The 16,732-nt window shown below is 41.3% G+C and overlaps 1 long non-coding RNA gene across 1 annotated transcript; it reads left to right on the top strand.

Annotated features, from left to right (window-relative positions):
• The first annotated feature begins 8,787 nt into the window (after positions 1 to 8,787).
• LOC117667747 (uncharacterized) lies at positions 8,788 to 11,953 on the top strand. The gene is made up of 2 exons (XR_004592127.2): positions 8,788 to 9,061; positions 11,708 to 11,953. It is a non-coding gene; the product is annotated as an uncharacterized LOC117667747 (long non-coding RNA).
• The last annotated feature ends 4,779 nt before the right edge of the window (positions 11,954 to 16,732 follow it).

Here is a 16,732-nt window from a genome sequence, read left to right as displayed (position 1 = left end):
GTGGTATTTGCCGGTTCTCCGAACTACTCAAAATTTCCGCTACCGGTTTCCAGAACCTGTCAGAACCTGCTGGATTTCACCCCTGAAACAAATGCTTCTAATCATGGCTTACTATGATAGCTAAGCTAGGACAAACTGCAGTTAAGGTAAGGAAAAACAAGCCGGCTTCAAACCCTTTCTTATAAAATGGATTTGCCTTCATTCACCAAATTTATAATAAACCATTCTTTAGGGGAGATTTGATTAATTCCTATGACTTTCTACACTATACCACTTGGGAAGACTGGTCTGGAAAGATTTTTAAGAAATACATTAATTAAATAATTCCAAATGAAAAGCTTTCAAGCTCTTTGTGGCTGTGAAATAGGAGAGGGGGAACTGCAAGAGATGCTGCAACTGGTTTTCATGTCGTGTGATTGAACATTATAGGTAAACCAGATACAATTTGGTAAGCTTGGCAAAACATTGAACTGGAGATTCATAGTCTCCAGGCTTTGCTCACCAAATTCTCTAGGTCATGGACTTCTAGGGTGCAGAACCTATTAGTTAAAAAAAAATATTATTAGACTCCCCTGGTCAAGGAACAAAACTTTTATGATAGAAAATTGGCTATTAAACAAAACTTCTGCGCATTGTAATTTATTTATTCAGATTTCTATTTTAAGGTTACTTAAATTTCACAAAAACAATTGGCCCAATAACCATCCCAGAAAGCTCATCCGCTTAGCGTAACTTTAAAAAGTAAAGAATTTATTGTAAGTGCAAGATTATCATTTCCAATGTAGAAAAATGAAAATTTTCACAATTACTTGGGAGATTAAAACCAACAATTTATTATATATCCCATTTTAGGATTCCATGGAACAGTTTGAAAAACTCTCAACTAGAGAAATAAACAATGCTTTGTAGTGGCTGCGTTATACAACTCACAACCAGGACTGGGCAGTTATAAAACATGTTTCCGAAATAATGATTGACACATCCAAACCACAGCTACTTCACAGCTACAAAATTAAACCTCACCAGTATTCTTCAGCTATGAAATCTTGGTGTTCCAGGCAGATCTGATTATTATGATAGTTACCAAACTGAGTGCTGTTGTGGTGGAATGTAGTCTGGATTCCCAAGAGGGAGGGGCTGCACTCCAGAAAGCAAAGATGCAGTAAAGCACAGGAGGTTTGGTAGGGAGAAAAATAGTTAAGAAGGCTCCTCCCTAGTGATTCCCAGACTATATCTATAGTGATGCAAATAGTTGCTTTAGTTTGACAAGATGTTTGTCTAGAAGTGAGGAAAAATAAAGTAAATTACTCAGAAGTAATTCCATATGTCTTTCTTGGGGCCTGATGGGTGAGGAATTATGTCTGATGCTTTGGAGATTGACTGGTGGCATTTTATGTGAACATGGTCATCGTGTTCTTATTTTTGCAATATTTTATCATAATGGCAACATAATAATTTTCTTCTGTTGATGATCAAGACTACTGAGGAATTGTTTTCACCTTTGATTTCTTGCTGCAATGTGCCATTTGGTCTCTTTTTCCTTGACTGAAGAATGCAAAAGGGAGTTGGTCATTCTTTGTCCTCCTTCATGTTGCAACATGCCAATGTTGACTTTTGTCAATCCCATATTGACAAACTGCTTAGAGGGCAGCAGCCTGTTTCCTAGGATTAGCCATTTGTTTACCAGTGAAAAAGCATGTGTGATGCATACATATACATTGAACAATTTTGCAATAGGTGGCAAAGCTGGAAGAGGACAGATAAGTCTTTTTTGGACAGCCAAAGTGGCAAAAGGGATACTTTGCAATGGATTCTCAATGGTAAAAATGGGCAACTAGAAGACTTAACATCTATCAATGTTGTTTCACCTGCTTCATCACTTACATTTCTTTGCTACCTTTCGCTGAGCAAAGAGCTCTTTTGTTAGAATTGTTAGAATTAATATTTCTTCTGATTCTCAGAAACCACGCATTTCAGAGTTAAGGACTTTACAACTATGTTTTCCCAACATGGTAAACCTCACTCTTGGGTTAACAAACTACTGGAGATGGGCAAAACACTATCTGTTTCTCACTGGAAACAGCCCGTCTATGTATTCCCACTGGCTGGTTCAGGTTTTTCCAGAAGTGGATTGTCCAGAACAGGAAGTAAAAGTCTTAAAATAATTTGTGTCAGGAATACCACAAACCATTTCCTGCTCCTCCACTTCCAGAAATGCATGAATTAGTCCTGGAACACCTGGGTTGTCCCATTGTGAGTGAAAATGGCCAATGATTCATATACTGAAGACACAGCTGCTATGAATAGAACACATGCACTGTCTAAACACATCTTATTGTTTAACATAATAATACAGTTCATATTATGCTGAGATGACACACTGAACCACTGTATCAGACCAGGAAAAGGAAATCCTCTAGGCCAGGGATCCCCCAGCACCAGACTGTAGCAGGTTAGAAACCGGGCCACGCAAAAAAACAAATCCATGGGATGTAGGCAGTATGTGAAATCACGTCGCCTCTGGTCTGTGGAAAAAACTGTCTCCATGGAACCAGACCCTGATGCCTAAAAGATTGGGGGCCACTACTCTAGGCAGTTTAGCAGACATGCAGATCTCGTGGAGGCCATTCACTACTTGTATAGGGCAGATGGAATGGCCTTGAAGAGCTGCCACCAAGGCGACAGTCAGATAAACGGGGCTTGAGCCCAGACCAATACAATAACCTGAGAAAATGTTTCTGATAGGCCGCTTCCTAGTTCACATAAAGTGAAGGAGGGGGAAGCACCTGGAAGATTCTGTTACTATAGCTGTTCAATAAAATCTCTATAGCATTAATTTCTTAGTCTGGTTTACCTTCTTGAGCTAACAGAGTTTCTGCCAAAGATGTTACTGTTTTGCTTTCAGTCATTCATTTCCTACCAATAATGGGATTTTAGGTTGACTTCCAGATGAACTTTTCATTCTAAATGACACAACTAAAATCATTGGCTAATGACAATAACTTTGGGAGAATTCCCTCACACTATAAACCACATATGATGGTCATAAGAGGTTCTGAAGGTATAAAGACATATTTCTAGACCAAACATGAAACATTGGTAGGAGAAGCTACCAACATGGAGGTAACAGGTTGGAGAACATTGATCCTTTCTGGATTGGGACTCGTTAAATACGGTCACTCATGCCCTCGTCACTTCCCGCCTGGACTACTGCAATGCTCTCTACATGGGGCTCCCCTTGAGGAGCACCCGGAGGCTCCAGCTGGTCCAGAATGCGGCCGCGCGGGTGGTTATGGGAGCGACGTGGCACTCCCATGTGACCCCCCCTCCTGCACGAGCTGCACTGGCTCCCGGTGGTCTTCCAGGTGCGCTTCAAGGTTTTGGTTACCACCTTTAGAGCGCTCCATGGCTTAGCACCGGGGTATCTACGAGACTGCCTTCTGCCACCAGTAGCCTCTCACCGACCAGTACACTCCCATAGAGAGGGACTTTTTAGGGTGCCGTCGGTCAAACAGTGTCGACTGGTGGCCACCAGGGGGAGAGCCTTCTCTGTGGGGGCACCCGCCATCTGGAACAAGCTCCCCCTGGAGATATGGAGGATCCCGGATATGCACGCTTTCCACCGTGCCCTCAAAACATTCCTATTCCAACAGGCCGGCCTGGCCTAACCTCTCTTTTAAACTGTTTTTAAATTTTTTAAATTTTAAATTTGTCTTGTAAATGTGGGGTGTTTTAAATTTTGTTCTCTGGACCAATTTATTTAATTGTATTTTAATGGTTTTTTAACATTTGTATTATATGTATTTTATCTTTTGGCTGTTCACCACCCTGAGTCCTTCGGGAGTAGGGCGGTATACAAATTCAATTAATAATAATAATAATAATAATAATAATAATAATAATAATAATAATGACAATGACAATAATGATAATAATGATGATGATGATGATGATGATGATGATGATGATAATAATAATAATAATAATAATAATAATAATAATAATAATAGTATGAAACAGACTAGGTCATAGTCAAAATCTATGAGCTGAGTAAACAGAGGTAGAAATTAAAACCATTTTAATCCTTAGGATGCTATAGTTAAGATTCTTCTGGTATCATTCCAACCTTGCTATAACTCTTATGTTTTTGGAAATCCTCAAAGCCAAATAGATTTTATTTACAACAAAACAATCCTATCTCCATACACATATAAGTAGTTATGGTGAATTTGGCCAAACTTCCATTCTTTTAGGTAAATAGATTAAGCAGACGGCTGGTGGTGTTGGTGGACCCTCAAGAAATAAATCCATTGTTCCCTCTTTATGGCCATTTTGTCTCTCTGCCTTCTGCTTCCACTGGAGCACCAACTAAATCTATGGAACCTGGAATAAAAACAGTTAAATCAGACCAAGGTTTATCCAGTCCAGCATTGTTTCCACTGGTGATAAGCTAAATACCTTTCCTCTTTAGCCTTTGCATTTGGCATGGTTACATTTATAACTAATAATGAGAGATGTTCCATTGAGACATGCTATGTGCTAAATTTTGTTTTCCATAAATGTGTGTTTTTTTAAAAAAAACATAATATCACACTTGCTACCTCAGACCAAAATGTCCTTCAAGTTCAATATCTGCTGTCCAATCATTGTAGCCAACTACTGGTAAATACTTCCTCCTAGAACAGTGTTTCTCAACCTGGACAACCTTAAAATGTGTGGACTTCAACTTCCAGAATTCTGAGAGTTGACGTCCACAGATCTTCAAGTTGCCAAGGTTGAGAAACATTGTTCTAGGAGGAAGTATTTAGTTGACTACAATGATCGGAGGTTGAGAAACACTGACCTAGAACATCCAGATAGTCCCTGAAGGGATATCTTCTCCCAGTGGGTTGTCTCCATATGTTGAATGCTGAGAGGCAGGTGGTTTTTGAATACCAAGTCCAATACAATTTCTGCAGAACTCTGAGATAAAACCGGTGCAGAATTGTAGTTAAGAAGTTATGGTAGGATTTGGAAAATCCACATTCAAACTCACATTCATCTTCAGCAAGGATGAGTTCTACTTACCTTTACTACTGGTTCGCAATGGGATCGTGCACGCTTCACTCACACATGTGCCTTGCTTCACTCGCTTGCGTGTCTTGCTTCTGCGCATGCGCAGATCGCCGATGATGACATCTGGGGTGGTGGGTGGGGCTTCCTGCCGATTTTACTACCGGTTCTTGCGAACCGGTCCAAACCGGGGGCAACTCACCACTGATCTTCAGCCATGGAAACACATTGACTGTAGGCTAAGCTGAGCCTACTCACAAATTTGAAGTGCTATAACAAACTTTGAGTTCTCAATTGAGAGTCTGGGGAAAGGGTGAGATATGAAGCTGACAAACAGGAGACAAACATATTTATTAGATGTTTATCCCTTGTTTATTTTTAGTCAGCACAAAGCATCCATAGAACAGGAACTCAGTGGGATGGATTGGGTTGAGAGACAGCAGCTTGATCAAAGTCATCCAGCTGGCTTTCACGCCTAAGGCAGGACTAGAACTCTCAGTCTCCTGATTTCTAGGCCAGCACCCTAGCCATTAAGATTAAGGTAACCAAAAGTGCTTAAATTATCCCTTTTTGGGGCTATTTCAGGTTCTGTTCTCTCCAGGGAGCGAATCAGATGCTGCTGGGAATTTCATAAGCAATTTTACATTTACCATCACCAGAAAAGAAATGAAGCAGCCTCTCTTTCCATATCATTAGCACCATTCCTGGTCTCGGAAAATTTTCTCAGCTTTACCAACTTGCTAAATAAATAAACCCAGTCACCAAATTCTACAATGTAGAAACCCAGAAATGTGACTTGCCTGTGCTCACTGCGGGACTCAGAGCCTCTGGCAAGCTCTCTGTGCTGTGACCCAGGAGCCCATGTTCAATGAAGACCCGGCTGTAATGTAACGTCTCACATTTTTTGCAGAACATAATCTCACACGCCGGGCACATATTACTGGATGTTTTTTTTCTCTGGATTTGGCAGCAAACGGGCTCCTGAATAGGCTTGTTTCTGCATCAAAGAAAGAATTAAGACACTTAAAATGACCCAGACAGTGGTGGATCTGTGGGCGTGGCTTGGTGGGCGTGGCAGTGGAAGGATACTGTAAAATCTCCATTCCCTCCCAATCCAGGAGAAGGTTATTGCAATATCCCCATTTCCTCTCGATCAGCTGGGACTCGAGAGGCATAGAATAGATGGTGGTGGGGTCAGTCAGAATTTTTACTACCAGTTCTCCAAACTACTCAAAATTTCCGCTACCGGTTCTCCAAAACTGGTCAGAACCTGCTGAAACCCACCTCTGGACCCAGAGTAAAAACCCAGAGCAGATGATGATTTTTGAACTCTGCTGCTTAAGGTTGTAATTACAGGTAGTCCTCGACCATTTATTTATTTAGTGCCTGTTCAAAGTTACAACATCACTGAAAAAAGTGATTTATGACCATTTTGCGCACTTATGACCGTTGCAGCATTCCCGTGGTCGTGAGATCAAGATTCAGATGCTAGGCAATTGACTCAGATTTATTTATGACAGTTTCAGTGTCCTGGGATCATTCATGTGATAATCTTGCGACCTTCTGACAATCAAAGTCAATGGGTAAAGCAGACTGACTGACTTAAATTAATTTAACAATTGCAATGATTCACTTAACACGTGACGACAAAAGTTTGAAAAATGGAGTAGAACTCACTAAATAAATGTCTCGCTTAGCAATATACTTTTTGGACTCAATTGTGATCGTAGGTTGAGGACTACCTTGTATTTGCAAATAATCAAACAAGCAGATAGCGCCAGATGTTCATTTTTACAAATGGTTAATGGGTTTTTTTCCCCCCTGGGGGAAGATGCAAAACAAAATTGTTCTTTCTAACTGCAGTGGAAACTTTCAAAGCTGATTCTTCCTCTGAACTCAACCACAGAGCTAGGGTATCAAACTCAAGGCCTGTGTGCCAGATCTGGCCCACAGGGTGCTTAGATTTGGCCCATGGGGCCGCCCTGGAAACAGCAAAGGGCTGGCCTGTGGTACCTCTGCCAGCGCGGTCCTCCCGAGCTCCATTTTCTCTGGCAGAGGATTGCAGGAGGCTGTTGCAGCCAGAAATGGAGCTTGGGAGCCCATTTTCGCTGGCAAAGCACTTGGGCCATTACAGACGCCCCCGACACGAGTGACGTCAGGCTGGCTTCACCCACCCTGGCCACGCCCACCCCAGCTCCTCGAGGTCAAACAGAACCCAGATGCAGCCCTCAATGAAATAGAGTTTGATACCCCTGTCCTATTGTATTCATCAATGATGATGGAAGGTGGGAGTAGCAAAAATGCTGATATGATTGCCTTTGAATATAGCCATTCAGCAATTTATGACTTTCTCTAAAACACGGATGGTATAATTCTGTTCAGTTCATTGACTGTGAGCTTGATTTATTTATTTATTTATTTGTTTAAATTTCTATACCGCCCTTCTCCAATGTAGGACTCAGGGCGGTGAACAGCCAAAGTAAAAACAAGACATACATACAAAACATACAATTGAACCCAGTAAGACTTAAAGTCGCAAGTAAACATTTTAAGACAGTAGGGCGAGAGAGGGAGAATCTGTTTAATAAAATGAACAGTCTAGCACTCTTTGGATAACGTAGACAAAAGAAAATTATATTTTTTCCTCGGATGATGTGAAATTTAGGGCTGTCCTTTGAAAATAAACACGGGAAGATTCAGGGCTTAGAAACAGAAGGATTTCTTTACAAATTATGTTTTTCGTTGCTATGAGATACAGGACTTGTTCACATGGCCACTGGTTTTGCTCCCTGCCAAAGAGGATTTTAATGTGAAAAATACTTAATTGCATGGTGTCCAGCTGGGAAAAAGAGGCAGGACTTATCATAATATGAGAGTTTCAATTGATGAGTAGAAGACTCATAGTTTAAAGACCTGGGCTCTTTCTTGCATCAAGAACCATCTTTTCAACTGTCCCTAACATGGTGCTCAACACCTTAGTTGAACTTCAGCCCCCCCACCCCATCATGGGGAATCCAGAGATTAAAGACTCATCATGACACCATCAGGGAAGCTGCAGATCTGTAGCACTGAGTACAGAGATGGAGTAGATGGCCTCCAAGGATCTCCCCAATGTTAGGATTCCACATTTCTACCCTCTGGATAGCCTTAAATGGAGCCTTTCAAGTCTGACCACCATGAAGGAGAAGACGCCTGGTTTAAAGCATTGGCTAGTACCTGTCTCCCAACCAGGTCAGCCCAGAGAGAAGGGGGAAGGGAAACCACCCCCAAAGCCAACTCTCAGGCTTCAGTGTTTGTTCCGCGGTTGAAGTCTGAGGACCTTCTAGCAGGCTAAAATCGGTTATGTCTGCATTGGCTTCCAACTCCTTTTCCGCTGCTTCTAACTCTTGGTGGCATTTTTCATCTGACTGGTTGTCTTCCTGTTCTTGTCTGTTTTGGGACATTGGAAATCATTTAAAACCTGCCCCGCGAGAAAGAAGAGAAGACAAACGATAACAGTATGTAGCAATAGCAATAGCACTTAGACTTATATACTGCTTCACAGTGCTTTACAGCCCTCTCTAAGCAGTTTACAGAGTCAACCTATTGCCCCCAACAATCTGGGTCCTCATTTCACTGACCTCGGAAGGACGGAAAGCTGAGTCAACCTTGAGCTGGTGGCTCAAACTGCTGAAATGCTGGCAGTTGGCAGTCAGCAGAACTAGCCTGCAATACTGCATTCTAACCACTGTGCCACCACAGCTCTTAGTAGTAAAGAATAGGTCAATGAAGACTCAACCAGGCCAAAGACGTCTAAAGGTCAAATCACGGCAACTGGACCAAGTTTTGTTAATCTGAGACATTTCTCTGCTCATCCAAGCAACTTCATCAGTCAGAAAAAAATTAGGCAGGGAGTCAAAAAGTCATTGGAATGTACCAACTCTTGACACGCCAACTTCAGGGATTTCTCCACAAATGTATTGCAATATGTCAATGAAGACTCAATCATGCAGATCAAAGGTGTTTAAAGGTGAAGAATAGTAAATAGTAAAGAACAGGAGACACAGACCCTAGCTTCTTTGAGAATATGTTTTGGGTGTTCAAGGACACTGGTTGTCATGGGGAGGGGGTCTTGCCCATTTATGGTGCAAAATAGCTGCAGCAGTGGTTGCCTCTAGCTGCTCTCAAAACACCCCAGAAGATTGCTCCTTCCTGTCCTCTGTAGCCACCCTTCCCATCCAAAACATTTGTTGACAGTTCCCAATTTATTACTCTCTTGTGTCTGAGCAGTTGAGTACTTTTTACAAGCAAAGCAATGGGTTTGCCTTTATTCTTTTCTTTCTTTCTTCCTAGCAAGTGCAGGATTGGCTTTTTTGGATCAACCCAGTATTCATCCACTGATTGCAACAGGAATTGGCTAACTGACTTGTTGTCTAAGCCTGACATCATAGGCTGAAAGCAAGGGTGGGCTGCTGGGGGTTCGCAGGGGTTTGGGAGAACCTCTAGCTAAGATTCTGTGCAGAATCCCATTCCCCCACCCACCCCACCCCTCCCAGGAGTCCCCAGGCGGCCCGTTTTGGATACAGGTAAGTGCAGGGTGTGTGCGGAGGCTCGGGGAGGGGGAAAAACAGGCCTACCGGAAGTTCAGAAATGCCTTTCAGAGGGCCTCCGGAGCCTTGGGAGGCCGTTTTCGCCCTCCCAGAGGTTCAAGAAAAGCCTCCAGAGCCTGGGGAGGGCAAAAACACTCCCCTGCTGTGATGCAAGAGGCCGACTAGGCCATGCCCACCATGGCCACACCCACCCAGCAACCAGGCAGAGAACCTCTTGCTAAAATTTTTGAAGCCCACCCTTGCTGAGAGAGCGTGACTGGCCCAAAGTCACCCAGTTGGCTTTCATGCCCAGGGCAGGACTAGAACTCACAGGTCCTGGTGATCATCTCAAAGTCACTTAATCAGCTTTCATGCCTAGGGTAGGACTAGAACTCACAGTCTCCTGGTTTCTAGCCAGGTGCCTTAACCACTAACCAAGCTGGTTACCAAATGGATTTGCCATCATTCTGGTGTTTTATTTATTAAGAATGGGCCTTTATGGAATTCAAGTTTTTTTCAGAACTTGTATTGAGCTTTGCAGTAAACCAGAACCATTGTCACTCGTGTTTAAGATTAATCTTTAATTTAAAATAAATGACTCAAAGACCTTCCAATATTTACATTTCAAAAAAACAAACAGTCTCATTATGAATACCATCATAAAACGTAGAAACTCCAAATCAAGCAACATATCATTCTTTAAAATCTCACAAGGAAGTTTATGGAGTGTGACTACAAACATACAGGCCGCTGACAGATCTGCCAGCTGGACTGTATTTTATTAGCTTTGATTAGGAAAAGAAAGCAAAGTTGTGAAGAATCATTGCTAACACAAATCAGGACCTTTCATCAAAGAAAGATTCAACTCTTACTGGATTTTCTTTTAATTCTCCCGTTTTACTAATTTGCCAAAACAATAATAATAGTAATTCCTGAAAGGCCCTTAAGGATTCTGATATTCCAACAGATGTTGTCATAATTTCTATGTTAATCATTGCCAGCAATTAAAAAAAAATTCTGCATTTATTTTACTTTCCATTACTGTGAATGGAAAAGAAAACTATTTTTTTTCCAGGCAGCCAAAATGCCTCATTTCCCACAATTTGGAGTCTATTGAAGTTCCACGGAGATATCACTATAAAGGTCAATGCTGGACAAACACATGCATTGAGCCCATGGGCTACAAATGGCATGTAAACCACATAGGCATTAAATCATGCACTGCAGACATCATGATTTATAATATATTTGCATTTCACATTTGCAAATATGAAAGGGCTGGGTCTACCTCTAGATGTCAGGACGTACATTTTGTTATTTTCTTAGTCACTGAAGTTAGCAATGGATGCCTATGTGGTTTACATGCCATTGGGCTACAATTTCCTCGACGTGGCCAACTCGTCATGGCCAACTTGACGTAGGACAAAAGTTACACTCAGTGGTGGGATTCAACTAATTTAACAACCGGTTCTCTGCCCTAATGGTTTCTTCCAACAACCAGTTCACCAAACTGCTCAGAAAATTAACAACCGGTTCTCCCAAAGTGGTGCGACCTGGCTGAATCTCACCACTGGTTACACTAATATCAAAGAAATGGTGGAGTAGAATCATTAAAGAAAGGATGCCAAAGGAGAGACAAAATGAAATACAAATGACAAACATTAAAAATATTTTAATAATTATTTTAAATAATTAAATTGAAGTGTTGAATTGTCCCGTGGCAAGTTGTCCCTCGGCAAGTTGGCCAGGGCAAGTTGTCCCATTCTGATTTACTACTAGTTTAAAATCTTTTATCCTTGCAACCGGCTTCTTCGTTTTATAATCCTTAGCAGGACCACAGGAGCCAAATGGAAACAAATGGAAACAAGGCAGGGGTGAAATCCAGCAGGTTCTGACAGGTTCTGCAGAACTGGTAGCGGAAATTTTGAGCAGTTCGGAGAACTGGCAAATACCACCTCTGGCCATGCCCACAGAACCAGTAGTAAAAAAATTGGATTTCACCACTGAAATGAGGTCTATGATTTCTCAGGGTTTCAAACAACCCATTCTCTTTCCAGTATTAAGGCATAACATCTCTTTTTTTCCAGCCCAAAAGAAAAAGGAAATAGTACCTTCTATCTCATCAGATGATGACCTCTCCCATCAGGATGTCACACTGTACCTAACTAAACGAAAACAAAATTGGCTTCAGCCATTGTGAAGTCATGTGGAATTTCATATACGGTAGTAAGTTCTGGTGAAACAGCACAGGATCAGCAAGGAACATTCTCTCTATTCAGTTCCTGGTAGGCTACCCATCGAAGTGAATAAAGCTTTTTCTAACCCCAAACCAATTTCATTTAAATGTTTTAATTGGTTTGTGATTTTTAATTTTTGGGCCAAATTTATATATATTTTAATTGTTTTTTAATATTTGTATTTCATGTTCTTAATTCTGGCTGTACACTGCCCTGAGTCCTTAGGGAGAAGGGCGGTATATAAATTGGAAATAAATAAATAAATAAAAATAAATTCCCATCTAGCTTTTTTTGGAAATCCGCATGAGCACCGAATAAGGACAGTCTTTGCCCAGCATTCATTCAAAGTCAGTTGGATCTTTCCCTGAGAAAAATGAATCTGGCCACAGCAATATATGATTTCATTATGTTTAATCTAGACAGTTGTAACCTATGTAACTGACCTTCACATATGTTGGTAACTTCAAATAATATAAAGGAGCAAAACAGATGGTTGATATCATGTACTTTTCGACAGGGGTCTCCAACCTTGGCCACTTTAAGACTTGTGGACTCCCAGAGTCTTAAAGTCGTCAAAGTCTTAAAGTGGCCAAGGTTGGAGACCCCTGCATTACAATGTATCTCTGATCTTGAAATAGCTATTCCAGCTTTCTATTTATGTTTCGAAACACAGTTCTAAGTGCTTGACCTCTAAAGCCTTAGATAGTTCTGGATTCTTGAGCATTCTTCTCCCTTAATCTACTCTGCTGAATTTTAGATATGTTATCAGTGTTTCTCTGAAACCACAGCAATGTTAAGGAACAGTTTGGGGTATTCTGGGAGTTGAAGTCCACGCATCTTAAAGTTGCTGAGGTTGAGAAACCTACACCTGACCTACACCTTAAACTGACCTGGCAATCATTTCAACTCTAGTAGAACAAGGTAACATGCAAGCATCTTCTGAGCCACAACATGCTGCTCCAGCTGTGAACTCCATACCTTCTTCGAGGACTGTCCAACAGATAATGCACAGTAGTCAGACGTGCCTCCGTTCAAAACCCAAGAAAGAAAAACTCCCAACTCAATGTTTGTAGAGAAGAGGTACTTTTACTGAGCTTGAAATGATAGCAATGAAAGAAAAGCAAGATCTGAGCCAAAAGATGTGAAAGTTACATACTGAAAGTTTCCCCAAATCCCTCCCACCAGGGACCCAGGCTAAATGTCCAATCCCCATCCCATATGTGGGGCACATCTTCAGGTGTTTTCATCCATCTGGTATTCCGGGACGGTTGACCTTGACTGGGTATAAACAAGTCCATTCAGCTGCGCAGTAGCTCATGAGAGCATCTTTCCCTTTTTGTTCTTCACTCCAACTCACTTCCTCACCCAAAAACCAATCTTCCCCCCTTCCCCGTTACTATGGCAGCCGATAGCAAGCAAGCATCAAAGAAGCTGACACATTACAATAACTCAGTTGAGGGTTTAGTAGCACTACTGAGATCAGGTTATCTCCATCCAGAAATGGATGAAGATGACTCACTAGACAAAGTGATGCCTAGATCACCAAGCTTACATACATCTCCAGCTGTAATTTTGCATCCAAGAGCACACAAGGAAGAAAGTCAATTTATTCTCCATAGCGCCTGAGGGCAGGACAAGAAGCAATAGAGGAAGATCTTCAGAGGGAGATCCTACCTGGAACGAAGGAGAACTTTTTTGATAGTAAGAGCAATTAATCAGTGGAAGAGCTTGCCTCCCAGAGTTGTGGTTGCTCCATCACTGGAGGTTTTCAAGAAAAGGTTGAACAACCTTCTGTGTGGGATGGAATATGGACTCCTTCCTTAGGCATGGGTTTGGACTAGAAAACCTCCAATGTCTCTTCCAGCCCTATGATTCTATGATTTCCTTAATTCTCAAACCTGAGGTTGTGAAAGAAGTACCATCTTATTCAGCACTGAGGTTCAGGACAGTTCCTGGATTTGAGAACTGTTGAGCCAGAATTTTTGTCAGCATCACTCCCTTTCTTCAAGAAGCATTTGTCTACCTTCTACTGAAGGATGAAGATCTAGTGAGAAAATACTTCAGCAAATACTTGGGCTTAAGAATAGATGCCTATGGATCTATGTCTACTTCCTCAGGTCTCAGGAGCTGAAACTGATCCTGCATTAATTAATTAGATGGTACATTGACAGCTACTGCCAAATCTGCTTCAACTTTTGGCAGCCGTATGTGGAGCTGATGTCATTTGGTATGCAGTCTTTTTTAGCCTAGTAACCATGGTTCTGGGACTGCTACTTTTAGAGTGACTTGAGAATCTGAACAATGGGGAAGAGACAGGGGTGAAATGCTACCGGTTCGCACTGGTTGGGCGAATCAGTAGCGGTGGCAGTGTGTGGTTCGGCGAACTGGTAGCAACAGCAGCACGAGGCTCCGCCTGCCCATCCAGACATCATTACTTCCTGGTTTTAACAGGAAGTAACCTGTTTTTGACTGTCTGTACATGCACAGAAGCTTTGTGCATGCGCAGAGGGTCCAAAATCACATGTGATGCGCATGCATGCGTTGAGCACACTTCCGAACGGGTAGGGAAGGTAAGAGATAAGTAGATTTCACCCCTGGGTACAGAGTTCCTCCCTCCCTCCCTTCCTTCCTTTTCTTCTATATAAAATCAGAAGTTTCCATGCATATGGATGGCAAATGAGTTAGGAATTGGGAATTATGAAAATAGCTATCATGAACGGCTTTGTTTGAGTTCAATACTTTATACTTGGAGCACTTATACAACTATTACTGTATTAACCCATTTGCTGGATGCGCACAATATCTTGATCCATAAGCTAATCAGATGGGCCAAGTTCATACAAAACAAATAGTGTTGTTGTTATGTTAATGTTTAATGAACATTAACTAAGCTTAATGGTTTGTGTGAATGTACCTTCCCTGGAAAATAGAATATACAGTAGCCATTATCTATTCTGAGTGAAATAGTATTTATTTATTTAGATTTCATATTTTTTAACCACCCATCTCCCTCTTTCTAAGGCCGAGGTGGCGCAGTGGTTAGACTGCAGTATTACAGCTACTTCAGCTGACTGCTAGTTCAGCAGATCAGCGGATCAAATCTCACCGGCTCAAGGTTGATTCAGCCTTCCATCCTTCCGAGGTGGGTAAAATGAGGACCCAGATTGTTGGGGGCAATATGCTATTTAGTATACTGTCTTTGGTGTAAGCCGCCCAGAGTCCTTGGAGAGTGGGCGGCATAGAAATATGAATAATAATAATAATAATAATAATAAAGGCTTTCAGAAGGCATGCCAGGAATTGAAGTGGGGCTGTCTACATAAAAAGCATGCAGTTTCCTTGGGTCTATGACAATTGGGTTGCCAATACATGGAGAACCACTTCTTCTTGTGCCATATCCGTCATTGGATATTGGCAATCATGTTAGCGATCCTATTTTTTATCAACAGCCGCATGAAAAAGTGCTGCTGAGTTTTGTCCAAACCAGTCCAGATTTTGAAAACTACTAGATACCAGCAAAGGACTTCCTGTAGCTCTTTGCTGCCATCTGATGGTCATGCATATTTTTGCAGAATGGATATGGTAATCCTAACTGAGCTATGACCCTCCTTCTGTTCAGTGGGGGCAGATAGCAGAGACAAGCTGATTTCCTCGCTCCTTCCAAGAAGACTGCACTCTGAAAATGTTAATTTAAATTACCAAGGATTTTTCACTTGGGTGACAGCTCAGATAAAACATGCAGATTGTTCAGTTCTATTAACTGGAGGTGCCAACTTGAAGCTAGGATTTTTGTGGGCCAAGTTGAAAAACAACTCCTGAAGAATACACAAGTTCATCTAACTGATAACTCCAATTAACAGCATGGCTCTAATACCCACAATAAGCAAAGATTTCTACAGAAGATTCTTTAATTAATTAGAGTGCAACTTTGATAACTTTGCATGCAATTTATTATTGAATTATGGTCCTTTGTTGTGAAGCAAATTTAGGAGGAAACCTTATGTAGATTTTTTTTTTAGCTCTGCCAGTCCATAATCTTTCTTATCACCTCCTTAGGATACTGATAACTTGCATATTTTACTTCTTGAACCTGTTACACAGTGGACTAATCTGGTCTCCCAGTGATACCGTATACATAAAAATGAAGATGTAAAATAAAAAATATTAAAAGCAATTCTAAAACAATATATTGTTAAATGCTTTTTTCAAAATATACCTTTCAGGACCCTTTTTAAAGGATGAGAAAAGGATGAGAAAGAGCTACAGTAGACATTCTCAATTCAGTAGGAAGTATGTTCCAGTATCCCAGAGAAGCATCTAAAGCAAATACTCAGCTCAAGATAAACTGCCTTGAATGGGGTGTGTGTGTCTGAAAGGATTAAATAGCAGGAAATAAATTGGATCCAAATCATGGAGGTCTTTACAGGAAATAAACACCTTATGTCACTGTGATACACATTTCTAACTAGGGAGATGCTTTCCACACAAAAAACTGATATTTATTTGCAAGGCTTATAGAGCATACCATTCATGCCAAGAACAATTCCCCGATATGTAATTGTAATCAAGAAAACATACAATCGGTTTAAAAAACAGCCACTAGAATATGGGAATCACCAATAAAAAATATTATCAATAATGAAAAGAAAGCTAATCTCACCAGAAGACAATTACCTCAAACAAACCAAGAGGCCTGGTGTCAGGGTTCCAGGTAACACCCCCAATGAAATCAAACTCTGAGGCTTGAAGTTCCTCAAAGCTAACTTTTATTAGAGATGTCATATTGGCACATCTGGGAAAACCCGAATCTGAGAGCTTCCGGGTTTTCCACACCCAAAAGAAAGTTCAGGACCTTGCCCTTCTCCCACATATCCA

Source organism: Pantherophis guttatus, chromosome 1 (assembly GCF_059756535.1).
Source record: "Pantherophis guttatus breed Tessera chromosome 1, ASM5975653v1, whole genome shotgun sequence".
In the NCBI taxonomy this organism is placed as follows: domain Eukaryota; kingdom Metazoa; phylum Chordata; class Lepidosauria; order Squamata; family Colubridae; genus Pantherophis; species Pantherophis guttatus.
The sequence above is the reverse complement of the archived record's forward strand: the minus strand, read 5'-3'. Positions and strand labels throughout refer to the sequence as shown.